This window comes from Desmodus rotundus, chromosome 8 (genome assembly GCF_022682495.2).
Source record: "Desmodus rotundus isolate HL8 chromosome 8, HLdesRot8A.1, whole genome shotgun sequence".
Lineage (NCBI taxonomy): Eukaryota > Metazoa > Chordata > Mammalia > Chiroptera > Phyllostomidae > Desmodus > Desmodus rotundus.
In genome coordinates this window covers 55151779-55169472 of record NC_071394.1, presented here as the reverse complement: position 1 = coordinate 55169472, position 17694 = coordinate 55151779, and the positions used below count along the sequence as shown (strand labels likewise).

General features: G+C 38.5%; 1 protein-coding gene across 2 annotated transcripts in view; it reads left to right on the top strand.

Moving 5' to 3' along the window:
• Positions 1–2421, top strand: part of JPH1 (junctophilin 1) — a 90085-nt gene extending 87664 nt beyond the window's left edge. The window contains exon 6 of one of the 2 annotated variants that reach the window (XM_053930202.2): positions 1749–2421. The gene's annotated coding sequence lies outside the window, so the exon portion shown is untranslated. Of the gene's footprint in view, positions 1–560 lie in introns of both variants that reach the window. The other variant, XM_053930201.2, reaches the window with a different exon arrangement.
• The last annotated feature ends 15273 nt before the right edge of the window (positions 2422–17694 follow it).

Sequence of the window (17694 nt, the reverse complement as noted above, 5' to 3'; positions counted from 1 at the left end):
CATGAAATACAACATTCTTTTCCTCCCATATGCAAATACACATTCTTTTTAACAACTGCATATTGTCCTTCACTTTAATTTTGGCTGTGCCTGAATGTGATTCAACATAGTTACTCAATGATAACAACTGTTTTGACCCTACGGTGAAGTCATGACAACTAGTGGTGTTAGCCCACAGTTCTCCACAGTGGTGTCAGCCCTTTAAATGGCACACCCCAATCAGACTCAGACACAGGGAAGGAGGCTCGGAATTAGGATGGGCTCACCAGAGAAATGAAACTTGGAAAATGCAGCCAGAGCACCCATTCAATTCCTTTGGGAGTGCTTTATGGCTTTGGGGTCCTCTGGGAGCTGTAGCAAGCAGCCGTGTTAGAGCACAAAACTTAATAATCATTCTTTTTAAAAATCTGCTGAAGCAGATCCGGCAAAGTTCTTGGCATTGGCTACTCCATCTGTCCTAGCAGAGTGTGACTAAACTGGAAATGTATGGAGCTGCGTTTTTTTTTGTTGTTGATGGAAGTCAACAGCTGCCTTACTATTTTACCATCTGACGTTTTCAGTAGGGAGCTGGGGAAACAAACGAGCCCGAGGAATGCGGCTGGAGGATTGTGTTGCTGCGCCACTTTTCCAACATTCACTCCTGTCTCATTACAAGAACGAGGTAGCAGCATCACTCAGCAGTCTTATGCCATGACCTGCTGCTTTAACGTCTCCCGGAACATTCTGGGAGAAAACGTTGCGTTTGCTTGTGCACGACTATTTTTGCTGTTTATTTAAATATGATGTATGGTCACCTACCACGTGCGGTCCTGGCCAGATGAAACACACATGTTGCATCTCAAGGAAAAGAAACAACAAAATTCTAGAGAAATGTGTTGATTTTGACAGCAATACATCATTTTTTATGTCATTTAGTCTTCCTGAATCTTTGGTGAAAGGCTGTTTATCTTTAAAATTTAGCAATTTGAAAGCATTATACCTTCCTAAGACATAACTTAATTTTAAATATTTTTAATGTTACTAAATGAATTATTTATGCACTTACAAGGTGCTCAACTTTAAAAGCTGAAAGACAACAGAATTCTAAGAAGTCAGAATGTTGCATGGGTTGCAGTAATCGGTGTTTAAAAGATTCAGTTTCATTGCTGACGTACTTTACAACCAAATAAAATCTTGTCGGTGGCTATGTTAATTCCCATGAAAGTTAAGCAAGATGCTATTAATAACTGCTCTTCTCTTTCTTTTTTTTCCAACTGAATATTTTGTTGAATACATTCAGGTAGAGCATAAAGCTTTGTGAAATCACTGCTTCTCAATTTTATGCCTTATGTGTTTTTCAAAGTCCTTTTAAATTTTTATTTCACATCTTAAAGGCTTAGACATTTTTATTTAAGTATTTGTCCTTCTCAGTCCTTTGTTATTCTGACATAATCTGATTTTTTGCTGTTTTATAATTAATCCTTTATTACTCAGAAGCATGCTTACTTCGAGAAACTACATGGTCTTTCTAAAAGTGATTATTTAAAAAGAAATTGGGGAGGAAAGGTTTCTGTTAAATCTCTATAAAACATTACATTGTGGAGAGGGAGCTATTCCTAAGTATTTTCACAATCTGCATGGTTTAATCCAATTCTTTTCGCCTTACTTGCTACCTTTTCAATGCAGAAGAAACAATTCTCGTGTTAGCATAGGTGTAGCCTGGATGCTCTGTCACCTGCCAGGTAGTAACCCAGTGGTGTTTTTTGCAGAAGTACAATATGTTGAGAATCCTGGGTGTGACCAATGTGGAATAAAGAAGAAAGCAGAAAGAGAGCAAATGAAAATTACAACTTGTATATTTATTTATTTTTTACATTTTGCTTTGACTTTTAAATTTAAGAAGTACGTTTTTACCCAAGAAACGTTTGAGTTCCTGTCAGTCTCAATACTGACACTTCTCCTTCCTAATCCCATAGCTCTTTACGCTGGGAAAGCTGATTTTTTAAAGAAAAAACAAAATATTTAATCTTATTAAGTGTTTATTTAAAATATGTAATGCTTTAAAATAATGGGTAACAGATAACTAAAGGATATGTTTATACAGTGAGCATGTTGGTTCCATTTATAAATATATGTATGATTTATAAGCTTTTTTAAAACAAAGCCAAAATTGTTGGTATTTTTCTAAAATGTGTGCAGCTGTATTTTACATGAAAGGCTCTTTCTAATGGGTTATTATACTGTACTCTACATTTTGGACAGCACATGAGGTCTGCCAATGTACTTAATAAAACATGACTTGTTTATTTAAAGTTTCTTGCTGTGAAAAAGAACTCCCTACCTGTGAGTTCCTTTATTTATAATTCTTGAAACCAAAATGTATAATGTACAGTTTTCACAACTGTATCTGCTCTAATAAAAAAAAAGTTGGTTATTTAAAAAGTTGCAGGTGTGTTTCCTTTGTGAGTAAATTACTGTCTGCAATTACGTGGAATTTTTGGCAGTGGTGGTAGTATTGAAAGAAAGACCTGCTGAAAAATTAACAGAGGGGGAGGGGAGGAGGGAGGGGAGGGGGGAGGGGTGGTCTTGCAAGAAGCCACATCAAAGAATGCAGTTGTACTACACCATGACTTCTATGTTACTTTCATCCCAGGCCTTCCGAATAATTTTGCAAAATGAGATTCCCCGCTCTGGTTCTTGCCTTCATTAATTGGATTAGTGCCTTATCCAGGGTTTGGAGTCAGCTCCTATTTTTTAAGGAAAACTCAAATTTGGAGTAAATTTCTACTTGGATGGGTACTTTTCAATTAATTAAAATTTTCCAACCATTGAACCCCAAATACATTAATATGTTGCTAGAGCCCCTACTGCTTAAGCACACTTGCGAAGCATAGGCCAATGTGCAACCACTGGGCTCCCTTTGAAGCCACCCTTGGTGCTGGCCTAGGCAAGCTGCCTCGGAGGTTTGACAAAAGGACCTCTTCTAGAACAGCTTCCCAGGGGGCTGCCAGAGCACTTATGTATTCCCAAATTTGTCACTACCATTGAGAGCTAATCTATTGGAGACCTCCATATAAATAATGCACAAAGTTATCACCACCAAAGTTCCCACCATCCCTAGTGGGAATGGTTCACGAGTTTGATTATCCCAGGTTTGTGAAATACGTCCAACATTTCATTCTTACTTCAAAAGTACTGAAAAGTACTTTAGTATTCCCTAACAGCTTCTATAGGGGTCAGAATAATGGGGTAGGAAAAAATAAAAAAATAATTTAAGGAATACTGATGAATGGTGTGAATATGGATAAACTTCTGGCTGGGCCCTGATTGACTGTCACTTCTCCCCTGATCTATTCCCCTGGCTTCTTTGTAAAATGGGTGTAATCATATCACTACCCTCACAGGCCAGTTGTGAGGATGAAATGAGCTCATTTACGTTAAGTGCTTAATACAGTGCCTGTCATATAGTAACTGTTTTGTATGTGTTAGCTTTTACTAATGGTTGGAACTAAGAAAAAAATATTAAATGCCTATAAGTGTCTCAAATGAGTTAAAAAATAAAGTGAGATTCCACTAAAGGTCTCTTTATAAGGGTTAATTATGCCACAGATCATGTGGTATTCTTTCTTCGGTGGTGATCAGTGAGTCTTACTCACTGTAAAAACCAAATGCCACCTTTACAAACATCCTTCTTGACACTCACATGTGCTTTTCTTTATAGAATGTGAGACATTTGCTTTGCAAAGCACTTTCACATCAATGTCTCATTAAATTCATATAAAATTCCTGTGGAAGATTTTCTGCAGTTAAATGACTTGCCCAAGGTCTTATAGACAAAACTTATTAAAATTTGTAATTTTGATCTGACTCTAAATATTGTGCTTTTTCAATGACGTATTTCACAGAACAAGAACATATATTTCAAAACTTTATATGGAACCACAAAAGGCCCCACATAGCAACAGCAATCTTGAGAAAGAACAAAGTTGGAGGAATCATGCTACCTAATATCAAATTATAGTATAAGACCATAATAATCAAAACATCCTGTTACTGGCATAAAACAGACACACAGATCAATGGAACAGAATAGAGAGCCCGGAAATAAACCCATACCTTTATAGTCAATTAATATTCAACAGTGGAAGCAAACATATACAATGGGCTAAGGTAGTTTATTAAATAAATGGTGTTGGGAAGATTGGGCAGATATGTGCAGAAAAATGAAACTAGACCACCAACTTACACCACACACAAGAATAAATTCAAAATGGATCAGAGACTTAAATGTTAGACCTGAAGCCATAAAAATCCTAGTAGAAAACAGGCAGTAAAATATCAGACATCTCTCATAACAATATTTTTGCCGATATATCTCCTAAGGCAAAGGAAACAAAGGAAAAATAAACAAATGGGACTACATCAAATTAAAAAGCTTTTGCACAGCTAAAGAAACCATCAACAAAATAAAAAGGGAACCCAGTGTATGGGAGAACATATTTGCCAATGATACATCTACAAGGGGTTAATTTCCAAAATATATAAAGAATTTATATAACTCAACACTAGGAAGTCAATCCAATTAAAAAATGGGCAAAGGACCTGAATAGACACTTCTTCATACAAGACATACAAATGGCCAATAGACATATGAAGAAATGCTCAACGTCTCTAATCAGAGAAATGCAAATTAAAACCACAATGAGATACCATCTCACACCCATCAGAGTTTCTATTATCAAAAAGTCAACAAACAACAAGTGCTGGAGAGGAGTGGAGAAAGGGAAACCCTTTTCCACTGTTGGTGGGAATGGTGGGAATGCAGACTGGTATAGCCACTGTGGAAAACAGTATGGAGATACCTCAAAAAATTAAAAAGGGAACTCCTTTGGACCCAGCAATCCCACTTCTGGGAATAGATCCAAAGGAACCCAAAACACTAATTCGAAAGAACATAAGCACCCCTATGTTCATTGCAACATTATTTACAATCGCCAGGATGTGGAAGCAGCCCAAATGTGCATCAGTAGACAGGTAGATAAAACAACTATGGGACATTTATACAACAGAACAGTACTCAGCCATAAAAAAGAAAATTTTACCCTTTGCGACACTATGGAAGGACCTGGAGAACATTATGCTAAGTGAAATAAACCAGTCAGAGAAAGACAAATACCGTATGATTTCACTCATATGTGGAATCTAATGAACAAACTGAACTAACAAGGAAAATGGGGACAGACTCAAATGGGGAGCAGGATGACAACTAGTGGCAGATGTTAGGGGGCAGGGGGATTGAGCAAAAAGGAAAAAAGACTAATGGACATGGACAATACTGTGGTGATTGCTTGGAGAAGGGGCGTATCAGAAGACTAAATAGTAATGGAAAAAATACAATAAAGATTAAATTTAAAAATAAAAATACTGTGCCTTTTCATTTCACATATTGGCTAGCATTATTCCACATGTCACAATCATCAACCATGAAAAGGTAGAAAATATGAAATTCAAGGTAACATTGTGTGTTATAAGCCCGTTTCTGTTAAGTTTCTTAATGCCACTTGGTTGATGTACCTACAGTAGAGTCTATTAGAAGGTCTGAATAATGTATGTACAATCCTACTGTTATGAGACTCTTTATAATGTATTTATGATATTTAGTTTTGAACCTTACACAATACAAAATATTAACAAAAGTTTTACATTTAAATAATATCTTGGTATTTTTTGGAGTAAGAGGCACATTATGAATGAATTTGGTTGTGTGTGTTCAGTTTGTGTGAGTTCAGTTTGAACTCGATATCTAGGATTAACCCAGAAAATACACACACTGCCTAGAAGCCCTAAAATATTTACACAAATATCATGGTGTACTTTTGACTTTGAAATTCTCTCACTTTGGTATTGCATTGAATCCCAAGTCCAATATAGATAAACTATAAGTAAAATTAACACAAAAGTGAGGGCCCAAGATTTGTTCAGCTAGTGAGTGATAAAGCTGTTTACTTACTATGGTAAAGAGTATAGTAATATCAACTTCCAGTCAAGATGGTGGAGCAGGTAAAACTGCTCACCTCCTCCCATGACCACATCAAGATTACAACCAAATTATAGAACAACCATTGTTAAGAACCACCTGAGGAGTAGCTGAACAGAATTTCTATAACTAAGGACATAAAGAAGAAGCCACATCAAGACTGGTAGGAGGTGCAGAGACACAGAATGGGCTACTCCTATACCCACATGTGTGGTAATTAAGAATTAGGAGGGATATCTTGGCTGCAGAGGTCACCCTGTGGAGTGAGAGGCCTCAGCCCCTCACTGGGCTCCCCCTTCCCATGGCCCTAGGGCCAGGAAGAGGCATCCCCATAATATCTGGCTGTGAAAACCACCAGGGATTGTGGCTGAGTGAGACTGAGGGTACTGGAGATTTAGACACTGCAGGTCTTAAGACCTGAGCACAGACTCCCTCTGGGTTCCAGCACTGGGACAGCAGCTACAAAAGCACCAGGGCCATGTGAGGAGGAACTGAATTGACTGGCTTCAGGGCAGAGCTGGAGGGAAAGATTCAGGATGAAAGGGCTGGAAGACGCCTTTGTTCCTTTGTTGAGTTCCCCAGTCTCCATCCCCGCCCCCAGCCTGCATTGACAGGAGGTTACCATATCTGAGCTCTCCATTGACTTGGCTAACATCATTCACCCTGCCATAGTGACGCACTGAGACTCTGCCCCACCCAACTTGCACACTGGTTTTAACCTCTTCTAGCTGCTTTTCCACACAAATGGCCTTCCTTGGCTCACACTGTAGACTTTTCTAAAGTCTCTCAAAGGTTCACAAATACCAAACAAGCAGTGGCTGTCCTCAGCCTGCCCCATTTCTCTTGCTAAGCAGCCCCAACTTGGGGCAGCCAACCTCAGTTACCAGCATAGCCTTTCCCAGGTGTCTCCAAGCCCATCACAGTGGAAACACCTCACTTTGTAGCTTCTACCAGGTTGTCCTGTGCTAGGCATAGGCAGCAGCTAATCTAGACCTGCACCCAGAGCCCCTCGCAAGAGGCCCCAGGAAAACACACCCTGAGGTCAACTTTAGACAACACCCGAGCACCACCCAACCAGCTCCACAAATGACACACACAAATGGAAGATTCAGGAGGCACCAGAGCCCCACTAAAACAAATCCCACTTCACAGGGGCAGCCCCAACAATAGCCCATCTGATGTAATTATGGCTAGCTCTCACAGCCAGTCAGTCTGAGGGTCAGTCTCACCTATTAACATATCACCAGCAGTCAAGCCTCAACTATAACAGAAGGGTACACCCAACCCATACAAAGAACACACTGGGAGCACCCAGCTCAAGTGACCAGGGAGAATGCAACACTAGGCCCCAAAGGCCACCTCCTACATAAAGCCATCCTGCCAAGACTGGAAGGCATAGCAAATATACCTAAAACACACAATCACAGGGAGGCAGCCAAAATGAGAGGAAAAACAAACATCCCAAATGAAACAACAAAACTCCAGAAAGATCACTAAATGGAGATGAGCAATCTACCAAATACAGAGTTCAAAACACTGGTTATAAGGATGAAATTAGGATAAGGCCAGATGAACTCAGTGAAAACTTCAACAAATGAGAAGATGAAAAAAACCACTCAAAAATGAATACATTAGGTGGAATCAATACCAGATTAGATATACTAGAGGATCAAATCAGCAATCTAAAAGACAAGGTAACAAAAAACACCAAAAGAGAACACCCCCCAAAAAAAAGAATAGTTTAAGGAACCTCTAGGGCAACATCAAATGTAACAACACTCACATAGGGGTACCAGAATGAGAAGAGAGAGCAAAAGATTAAAAACCTATTTGAAGAAATAATGACAAAATCTCCCTAAACTGGTGAAGGAAATAGATATACAAGACTAGTAAGCACAAACAGGCCTAAACAAGATGAATTTACAGAGATCCACACCAAGGCACATCAGAATTAAAATGCCAAAGGTTAAAGACAAAGAGAGAATCTTAAGAGTAACAACAGAAAAGCTGTTAGCTATTTACAAGAGAGCTCCATTCCATAAGACTTTCCAGCTGATGTCTCAACAGAAACTTTGCTGGTCAAAAAGGACCGGCATAAAACATTCAAAGTGATGAAAAGCAAGCACCTACAACCAAGATTATTCTACCCAGTAAGGCTATCATTTAGATCAGTGATTACCAACTAGTGTGCCACAAGAGTTTTTAAAACATGCAATGCATGACTATTTAGTCAGAGGCATGCCCTCCTTTCCCTTCGATGGTCAAAAAGTTAACAGCCTACATAACAATACCCATCCAGTGCGAAGGAATCAAAATTATACGTATTTTGATCTCGCCAAGATAGAAGCATAGGTGGACACACTGCTTCCTCATACAACCAAAAGAAGGATAACAACCAATTTAAAAACAAAAAACAACCAGAACTGCCAGAAAATTGAACTGTATGGAGGTCCGATAATAAAGGAGTAAAAGAAGAAACATTCATCCAGACTGGTAGAAGGGGTGGAAATAAGAAGCCAAGGTGGAGCACACATATGCCAAGGCAGCAGCTGGCAGACAGGGTAGGTGAGGTGGCGGCTGGCAAATGGGGATATCCTACATTTGCATTCAGATAAGTCAGGAGGAACAACTGGGGAAGCAACAGGCTGCACAACCCACGGTTCCAGCATGGGAAACTAAAGCCTCAAAACCTCTGACTGAAAAAAATCTGTGGGGGTTGAGGCAGTGGAAGAAACTTCCAGCCTCACAAGAGAGTTCATTGGAGAGACCCACAGGGTTCTAGAATGTACACAAACCCACCCACCTGAGGAATCAGCATCAGACAGGCCCAATTTGCTTATGGATAGCAGAGGAAGTGACTGAAAGCTGGCTGAGAACAACGCAAGAGATATTGATCCCTCTCAGCCTCCTCCCCCATATACAATGCCACAATGCAGCACTGTGGGTTGCCCACCCCCTGCCCTGGAGAATACCTAAGGCTCCCCACCTTACAACATAACTGGTGCACTGAGACAGAGAAATATTGCCCCAATGAAAGAACATACCAAAACACCAGAAAAAGAACTAAGTGACAAGGAGATAGCCAACTTACCAGATGCAGAGTTCAAAACACTGGTAACAAGGATGCTCAGAGAAATGATTGAGTATGGTTGCAAAGTAAAGGAAGAAATGAAGGGTACACAAAGTGAAATAAAGCAAAATATACCAGGAACTAAGAGTGACAGGAAGGAAACCAGGACTCAAATCAATGATTTGGAACAAGAACAAGAAATACACATTCAACCAGAACAGAATGAAGAAACAAGAATTCAAAATAATGAGGAAAAGTGTAGGAACATCTGGAACAACTTTAAACATTCCAACATCTGAATCATATGGGTGCCAGAAGGAGAAGAGGAAGAGCAAGAAATTGACAACTTATTTGAAAAAATAATGAATGAAAACTTCCTTGATCTGGTGAAGAAACTAGACATGCAATTCCAGGAAGCTCAGAGAGTCCCAAAGAAGTTGGATCCAAGGAGGAACACACCAAAACACATCATAATTAAATTACCCAAGATTAAAGATAAGGAGAGAATCTTAAAAGCAGCAAGAGGAAAGGAGACAGTGACCTACAAAGGAGTTCCCATAAGACTATCAGTTAATTTCTCAAACCTTACAGGCAAGAGGGGACTGGAAAGAAGTATTTGAAGTCATGAAAGCCAAGGATCTACACCCAAGATTACTCTATCCAGCAAAGCTATCATTTAGAATGGAAGTGCAGATAAAGTGCTTCCCAGATAATGTCAAGTTAAAGGAGTTCATCATCACCAAGCCCTTATTATATGAAATGTTAAAGAGGCTTATCTAAGAAATTGAAGATCAAAAACTATGAACAGTAAAATGACAACAAACTCATGACTATCAACAACTGAACCTAAAAACAAAAACAAACTAAGCAAATAACTAGAACAGGAACAGAATCAGAGAAATGGAGATCACATGGAGGGTTATCAACATGGAGGGGTGGGGGGAAAGGTACAGGGAATAAGAAGCATACTTGGTAGGCATAAAATAGACAGGGAGAGGTTACAAATAGTATAGGAAATGGAGAAGCCAAGGAACTTATATGTATGACCTATGGACATCAACTAAGTTGGGGGGTGATGCTGGAGGGGCTAGGGATTCAGGGCAGAGGGGCATATAAAGAGGGGAGAAATAAATGGGGCAATCATAATAGCATAATCAATAAAATATACTTAAAAAACAAAACAAAATTATACATATTTTATCAGATTGGCAAAAATATATATTTTTTGGTATACTGCAGATATTTAGTAATTAGTTTATGTGTGCCATGAGATGAAAAAGGTTGAAAATCACTGATAACAACTGACGGAGAAAGAATTTCCCAGCACAAAAGCTAAAAGAGTTTATCGACACGAAACCAATATGACAAAATAAATGTTAAAGGTCCTTATTTAAGAAGGAAAGGTCAAAAATGCAAATAAGAAAATATAAGGAAAAAATATTTTCACTGACAAAGGTAAACACTTAGTCAAAGTAAAAGCAGTGGATCAATCAACTACAAAGCTAGTACAAAGGTTGAAAGACAAAAGTAGGAAGAGCATGTGTAATTACAACAATAAATTAGGGAATACACACAAACACACACACAAGAAGTAGAAAATAATGGCAAAAATAAACATGGAAGGGATAAGTAATAACTATAGTGATTTTAGAATTTGTTCAAACTTAAAATAGACTTCTATAAATATACCTTGGAATATATGAAGTACATGGTAACCACAAACCAAAAAGTTGGAAACAGCCTAAGTGCCCATCAGTAGATGAGTGCATCAAAAATTTGGGTATATTTACACAGTGGAATACTGCCCAGCAGGAAGAAAGAAGGAATTCCTACCCTTCACAACAGCATGGATGGAACTGCAGAGCATTATGCTAAGTAAAATAAGCCAGGCGATGAAAGACAAATACCATATGATCTCACCTATAAGTGGACCCTAATCAACGAAACTAACAAGCAAGCAAAATATAACCAGAGACATGGAAATAAAGAACAAATTGACAGTGACCAGAGGGGAGGGGGGAGGGAGATAAAGGGGAAAGAAGGGAAAGGGTCCTCAAGGAACATGTATAAAGGACCCATGGACAATGTGGGGCGGGGGAAGGTGGCAAGGATTGAATATGGAGGTGGGGGTGGGTAGGGCAGAGGAGAGTAATGGGGGGTAATGGGGACAACTTTAATTGAACAATAATAATCTTTTTAAAGAAGAGATATACAAGAAATGAAGAAGAATCCAAAAACAACACTATAGGAACTCATCAACATGCAAGAAGAGAGAGAGCAAGAAAATAATTTAGAAATAGAGAACTACAAAAACAGAAAAGAATAAAATAACAAAACTACATATCTATCAATAATTACTTTAAATATAAATGGACTAAGTGCTCCAAAGAAATGATAAGGTGGCTGAAAGGATTAAAACACATACACACACACACACACACACACACAGACTAATGGTAAAGAGATGGAAAAAGATATTTCATGCAAGTGAAAATAAAGAAAAAAGCTTGACTAGCAGTATTATGTCAGAGACAAAATAGACTTTAAAACAAAGACTAACAAGAAACAAAGAAAAGGTATTTCATAATGATAAACAGATCAATCCAACAAGAGGATATAACTCTTATAAAGACTTATACACCCAACATAGGAGCACCTAAATATATAAAGCAAATATTGATATACATAAAGGGAGAGCTCAAAAGTAAACAGTGATAGTAGGGAACTTTAATATCCCATGGAGATCAACAGATAGGTCATCCAGCCAGGTAGAAAATTAATAAGGACACAGCGGCCTTAAATGATATATTAGACCAGATAGATGTAATTGATATTTTTAGGACATTTCATCCCAAAGCAGCAGAATATACATCTTTTTCAAGTGCACATGGAACATTTTTCAGGACAGACCCAATGTTAGGCCACAACATAAGTTTCAATGAATTTAAGAATATTTTAATCATATCAGGTATCTTCTCTGATCACAATGATAGGAAAGTAGAAATCAATTACAAGAAGAAAATTGAAAAACACAAACTCATGAGGTTAAATAACATGCTACTAAACAATTAATGGATTAACAACAACACCAAATAACAAGTCAAAAGGTAACCTTGAGACAAATGAAAATGAAAACACAATGACCCAAAATCTGTGGAACACAGACTAGGCAGTTCTAAGAAGAAAATTTATAGCAATATAGGCCTATTTCAAGAAACAAGAAAAATCTCAAATAAACAATCTAACCTTACACTAGAAACTAGAGAAATAAAAACAAAATCCAAGTAAGTAGAGGGAAGGAAAAATAAACATCAGAATGGATATAAATAAAATAGAGTCTTCAAAAAACAATAGAAAAGATCAATGAAACCAAGAGCTGTTTTTTGAAAAATAATCAAAGTTGATAAACCTTTAGCCAATCCCCTTTAAAAAGAGAGAGAGAGAGAGATAGGGCCCAAATAAAATTAGAAATGCAAAAAAAGGGACAACCAAAACAACAAAATTCAAGGGATTATGAGGAAATACTATGAACAAGTACTATATTTTGCCATGCACAATGTGTACCCATGTTTTTGGCCCAAACTTCCAGAAAAACATCTTTCATTTTAATTGTTTAACTCAATTTTTAATTCAATTACAAAACCAATGATCGTATTCCATGATATTATTTTGCATATGGATATTGTTATTGCTTTCTAGAGTTACACTTTTAATGCATAAGCATAAATAAGCAACTTCAGCACCCACTCATGCATCACATCACATCCTGTGCAGAGTTTTTTGATGAAACATCAAATCACCCACATGACTCAGCCCCCTACAGTCCAGATTTGGTGCCTTGAGACTTCGGGCTTTTCCCAAATCTAAAGTCACCTTTGAAAGGAAATAGATGATCAATGAGGTTCACAAAAATATGACAGGGCAGCTGATGGTGACTGGGAGAACTGTGTGAAGTCCCAAGGTGCCTACTTTGAAGGGGACTGAGGCATCATTGTCCTATGTACAATGTTTCTTGTATCTTCTTCAATAATGGTCTCTATTTTACGTAGTACGTGGCTGGATACCTTCTGGACAGACCTCATATATACAGAACCCTAATGAATCCACCAAAAAGCAATTACAACTAACAAATGAATTCAGTAAAGTAGCAGGACACAATAAACATTCAGAAACTAGTTGCATTTTTATACACCAATAACAAGCTATCAAAATTAGAATTTAAGAAAACAATCCCATTTACAGTTGCATCAAAAAGAATAAAATACCTTAGAATAATTTTAACCAAGGAGGCAAAAAACCTACACTAGGAAAACTGTAAGACATTGAAGAAAGAAATTAAAGAAGGTATAAATAAACGGAAGGATATACCATGCTCATGGATAGGAAGAATTAACCTCATTAAAATGTCCATACTACCCAATGTGATATACAGATTTAATGCAATTCCTATTAAAATATCAATGACAACTTTCACAGGACTCGAACAAATTATCCTAAAATTCATATGGAACCTAAAAAGACCCCAAATAGTCTGAGCGATCTTAAGAAAAAAAATAAAGTTAAAGGTATCACACTACCTGATATCAAACTATACTACAAGGCTATAGTAATCAAAACATCATGGTACTGGCCTAAAAACAGACATAAAGATCAATGGAACAGAATAGAGAGCCCAGAAATAAACCCATACCTAAATGGCTATTTAATTTATGAAAAAGGGGGCAAGAATATACAATGGATTAAAGAGAGTCTCTTCAATAAATGTTGAGAACATTGGACAGATAAATGCAGAATAAAAGTGGATCACTTTCTTATACCATATACAAGAATAAACTCAAAATGGATTAAAGGCTTAAAGGTAAGACATGAAATCATAAAACTCCTAGAAGAAAATATAAGGAACAAACTCCTTAATATCATTCAATAATATTTTTTATATTTTTCCTCAAGCAAGAGAAACAAAAGAAAATAAGTGGGACTACATCAAACTAATTTTTTTGCACAGCAAAGAAAACCATCAACAAAACAAAAAGACCTACTGAATGAGAGAAGATATTTGCCAATAATAAAGAATTCATACACCTTAACACCAAAAAAAAATCTGATTTAAAAATGGGCAAAGGACTCAAACAGACTTTTCTCCAAAGAGGACATACAGATGGACAATAGACATATGAAACAATACTCACCATCAGGGAAATGTAAATTAAAACCCCAATGAGGTATCACCTCTCACACCTGTCAGAATGGCTACCATCAATAAATCAACAACGGGCCAAGATGCAAGCATAGGTAAATACACTGGGTGTCCTCACACAACCAAAAGAAGGACAACGACAAATTTAAAACAAAAAACAACCAGAACTAACAGAAAAACTGTATGGAAGTCCAACAACCAAGGAGTTAAAGAAACATTCATCCAGACCAGTAGGAGGGGTGCAGACAGGCAGCTGGGGTAGAGAGGACATGTGGCTAGGCAGCGGCTGGAGGACCCAGATGGACGAGGCAGTGGCTGGTAGAGCAGCTGGCAGAGCAGATGGTCCCACATTTGTGCAGATAAACTGGGAAGAACAACTAGAGAGCAAGAGAGACTGAGAAATCCAGGGTTCCAGTGTGGAGAAATAAAGTCTCAAAACATCTGACTGAAGAACCTGAGGGGTTGTGGCAGTGGAGAAAGCCCCAGCCTCACAGGAGAGTTCGTTGGAGAGACCCACACGGTCCTAGAATGTACACAAACCCACCCACCCAAGGAATCAGCACCAGAAGGGCCCAATTTGATTTTGGGTAGTAGAGGAAGTGACTGAAAGCCAGCTGAGAGCTGAGCAAGAGGCATTGTTTCCTCTCAGGCCCCTTGCACACAGACAGCACCATAAAGTAGTAAGGAGGGGTGCCCTGCCCTGGCAAATACCTAAGGTTCCTCCCCCTTACAACATAGCAGGTGGATGCAGACAAAGAAATCTGGCCCAAATGAAAGAACAGATCAAAACTCCAGAAGAAGAACTAAGTGACAAAGACATAGACAACCTATCTGATACAGAGTTCAAAACACTGGTAATCAGCATGCTCACAGAATTGATTGATCTGGGTCACAAAATGAAGGAAGAAATGAAGACTACACAAAGTGAAATAAAGCAAAATATACAGTGAAGGGAAGGAAACCAGGACTCAAATCAATGATTTGGAACAAAAGGAAGAAATAAACATTCAACCAGAACAGAATGAAGAAACAAGAATTCAAAAAAAAATGAGGAGAGGCTTAGGAACCTCTGGGACAACTTTAAGTGCCCCAATATGCAAATCATAGGGGTGCCAGAAGGAGAATAGGAAGAGCAAGAAATTGAAAACTTATTTGAACAACTAATAAACGAAAATTTCCCCAATCTGGTAAAGGTAACAAACTTCCAGAAAGTCCAGGAAGCCCAGAGAGTCCCCAAAAAGTTGGACCCAAGGAAGCACACACCAAGGCACATCATTAATTACCCAAGATTAAAGATAAGGAGAGAGCCTTGGAAGCAACAAGAGGGATAGAGACAGTTACCTTATTTTTCAGACTATATGATGCACTTTTTTCCCCAAATTTGGGAGGAAACTGGGGGTGCATTGTCTGAATGTAGCTTCCCTGGCTTGTTGGGGTGGTGGGGAGGCAGTGGAGCAGGGTCACAGGAGGCAGGAGCAGGGTCGCCATTGCAGGAAGCCAGCGGCAAGCAGGGATGGGTGATGCTGCTGTCCCTGGGCTGGGAGGGGCAGGTGTCCTGGCGGTGCAAAGCAAGGGAGGCAGGTGTGGAGTCCCCACTGCGGCATACTATAGTGCTAGGGAGGAGGGTATAGGCAGTACAGGCACCTTAGGAGACGAAAGCTTGCGGCACCCTTAGGTGCCTCCATCACATGACTGGTGTGTCCCCCATTAACATTAACATAGGCAAATGCCACTACAGGGTCAGCTGTCAATGTGGTCCTGCATCTGTTGCAAAACTACAACTCCCATCATTCTTGGACAGGTTGGGATGTTGGGAGCTGTAATTTGGCAACAGCTGTGGAGCCACACAGGTTGTGCAAAACTGCTGCCCCCATACAAGAGTGTTGCACAACCTGTGGCCCTCCAGCAGCAGGTCTCCCCCATAACAGTGTCAGCAGCAGATCTCCCCATAACAGTGCATCATCCACTGATGTTCTCAGCTACAGTGTCCCCATAACTGTGAAGGACACAGTGTTGATAGTTCTGTCATTACTGTACTTTGTTGTAGAAAGATATGATAGTGTATTGTAGTCTCCTGCTGAATCTACCGTAATTGTGGAAAGATGTCAAAGCAGAAAAGGATTTCTGCTTTAAAGGATGTTATTAAATATTTTACTACATTTTTTGCTTCAAAATTTGTTTTCCTATTTTCCTCCTCTAAAACATAGTTGCGTCTTATGGTCCAGTACATCTTATAGTCCAAAAATACGGTACCTACAAAGGAGTTCCAATGAGACTATCAACTGATTTCTCAAAAGAAACCTTACAGGCAAGATGGGGCTGGAAAGAAGTATTTGAAGTCAAGAAAGGCAAGGACCTACATCCAAGATTATTCTACCCAGCAAAGCTATCATTTAGAATGGAAGGGCAGATAAAGTGCTTCCCAGATAAAATCAAGTTAAAGGAGTTCATCATCACCTAGCCCTTATCATATATAAATATTTTAACATTTCTTCTTCTAAGAAATAGAAGAAGAGCAAAAACTATGAACAATGAAATGACAACAAACTCATAACTATCAACAACTGAACCTAAAAAACAAAAACTAAACACACAACTAGAACAGAAATAAAATCACAGAAATGGACATCACATGGAGGGTTTTTAGTGGAGAGCGGGAGGGGGGAATTGGGAGAGAAGCACAGGGAATAAGAAGCATAATTAGTAGGCATCAAATAGACAGGAGGAGGTTAAGAATAGTATAGGAAATAGAGAAGCCAAAGAATTTAGATGTACAACTCATTGACATGATCTAAGGGTGTGGGGAATGCTGGAGAGTGAGGGGTACGGGGTAGAGGGGGATAAAGGTGAAAAAAATTGGGACAATTGTAATAGCAAATCAGTAAAAGATGCTAAAAAATCACCATACATAGTTATGTCAATATTATTGACTATATTCTCTATGCTATAATTTATATACTCATCACTATTTTGTAACTGCCAATCTGTACTTCTTAATCCCTTCACCTTTTTCACCCAGTCTCCCAAACCTCCTCCCCTCTGGCAACCACCAGTTCTTTCTCTGCATCTGTGCCTCATAGTGATTTATAAGAATCAAACTGGTAACTACAGTCAACTCCTTGGCATATGATAACCTCTCAAAATATAGTAGGTACTGTTACACTTAACAGTCTCACCTTTATTAGCAATTTTTACTTATTCCATCATCAGATTGCATTTATTACCCATAATTGATGTTTTTTCAACTTCATTGAAATGAAATTCTACTAGCCTTTTGTCTTTAAGCCTCAGGTCCTAAGAAATGTATTCTGCATTTAGAATTCATTGTACTTTGCACAATTAAATGGGTTCCTTCTCAAAAGTAAAAAGAAGACAATTAAAATTCAAAACTCCTAGTGACCATCAGAAGGT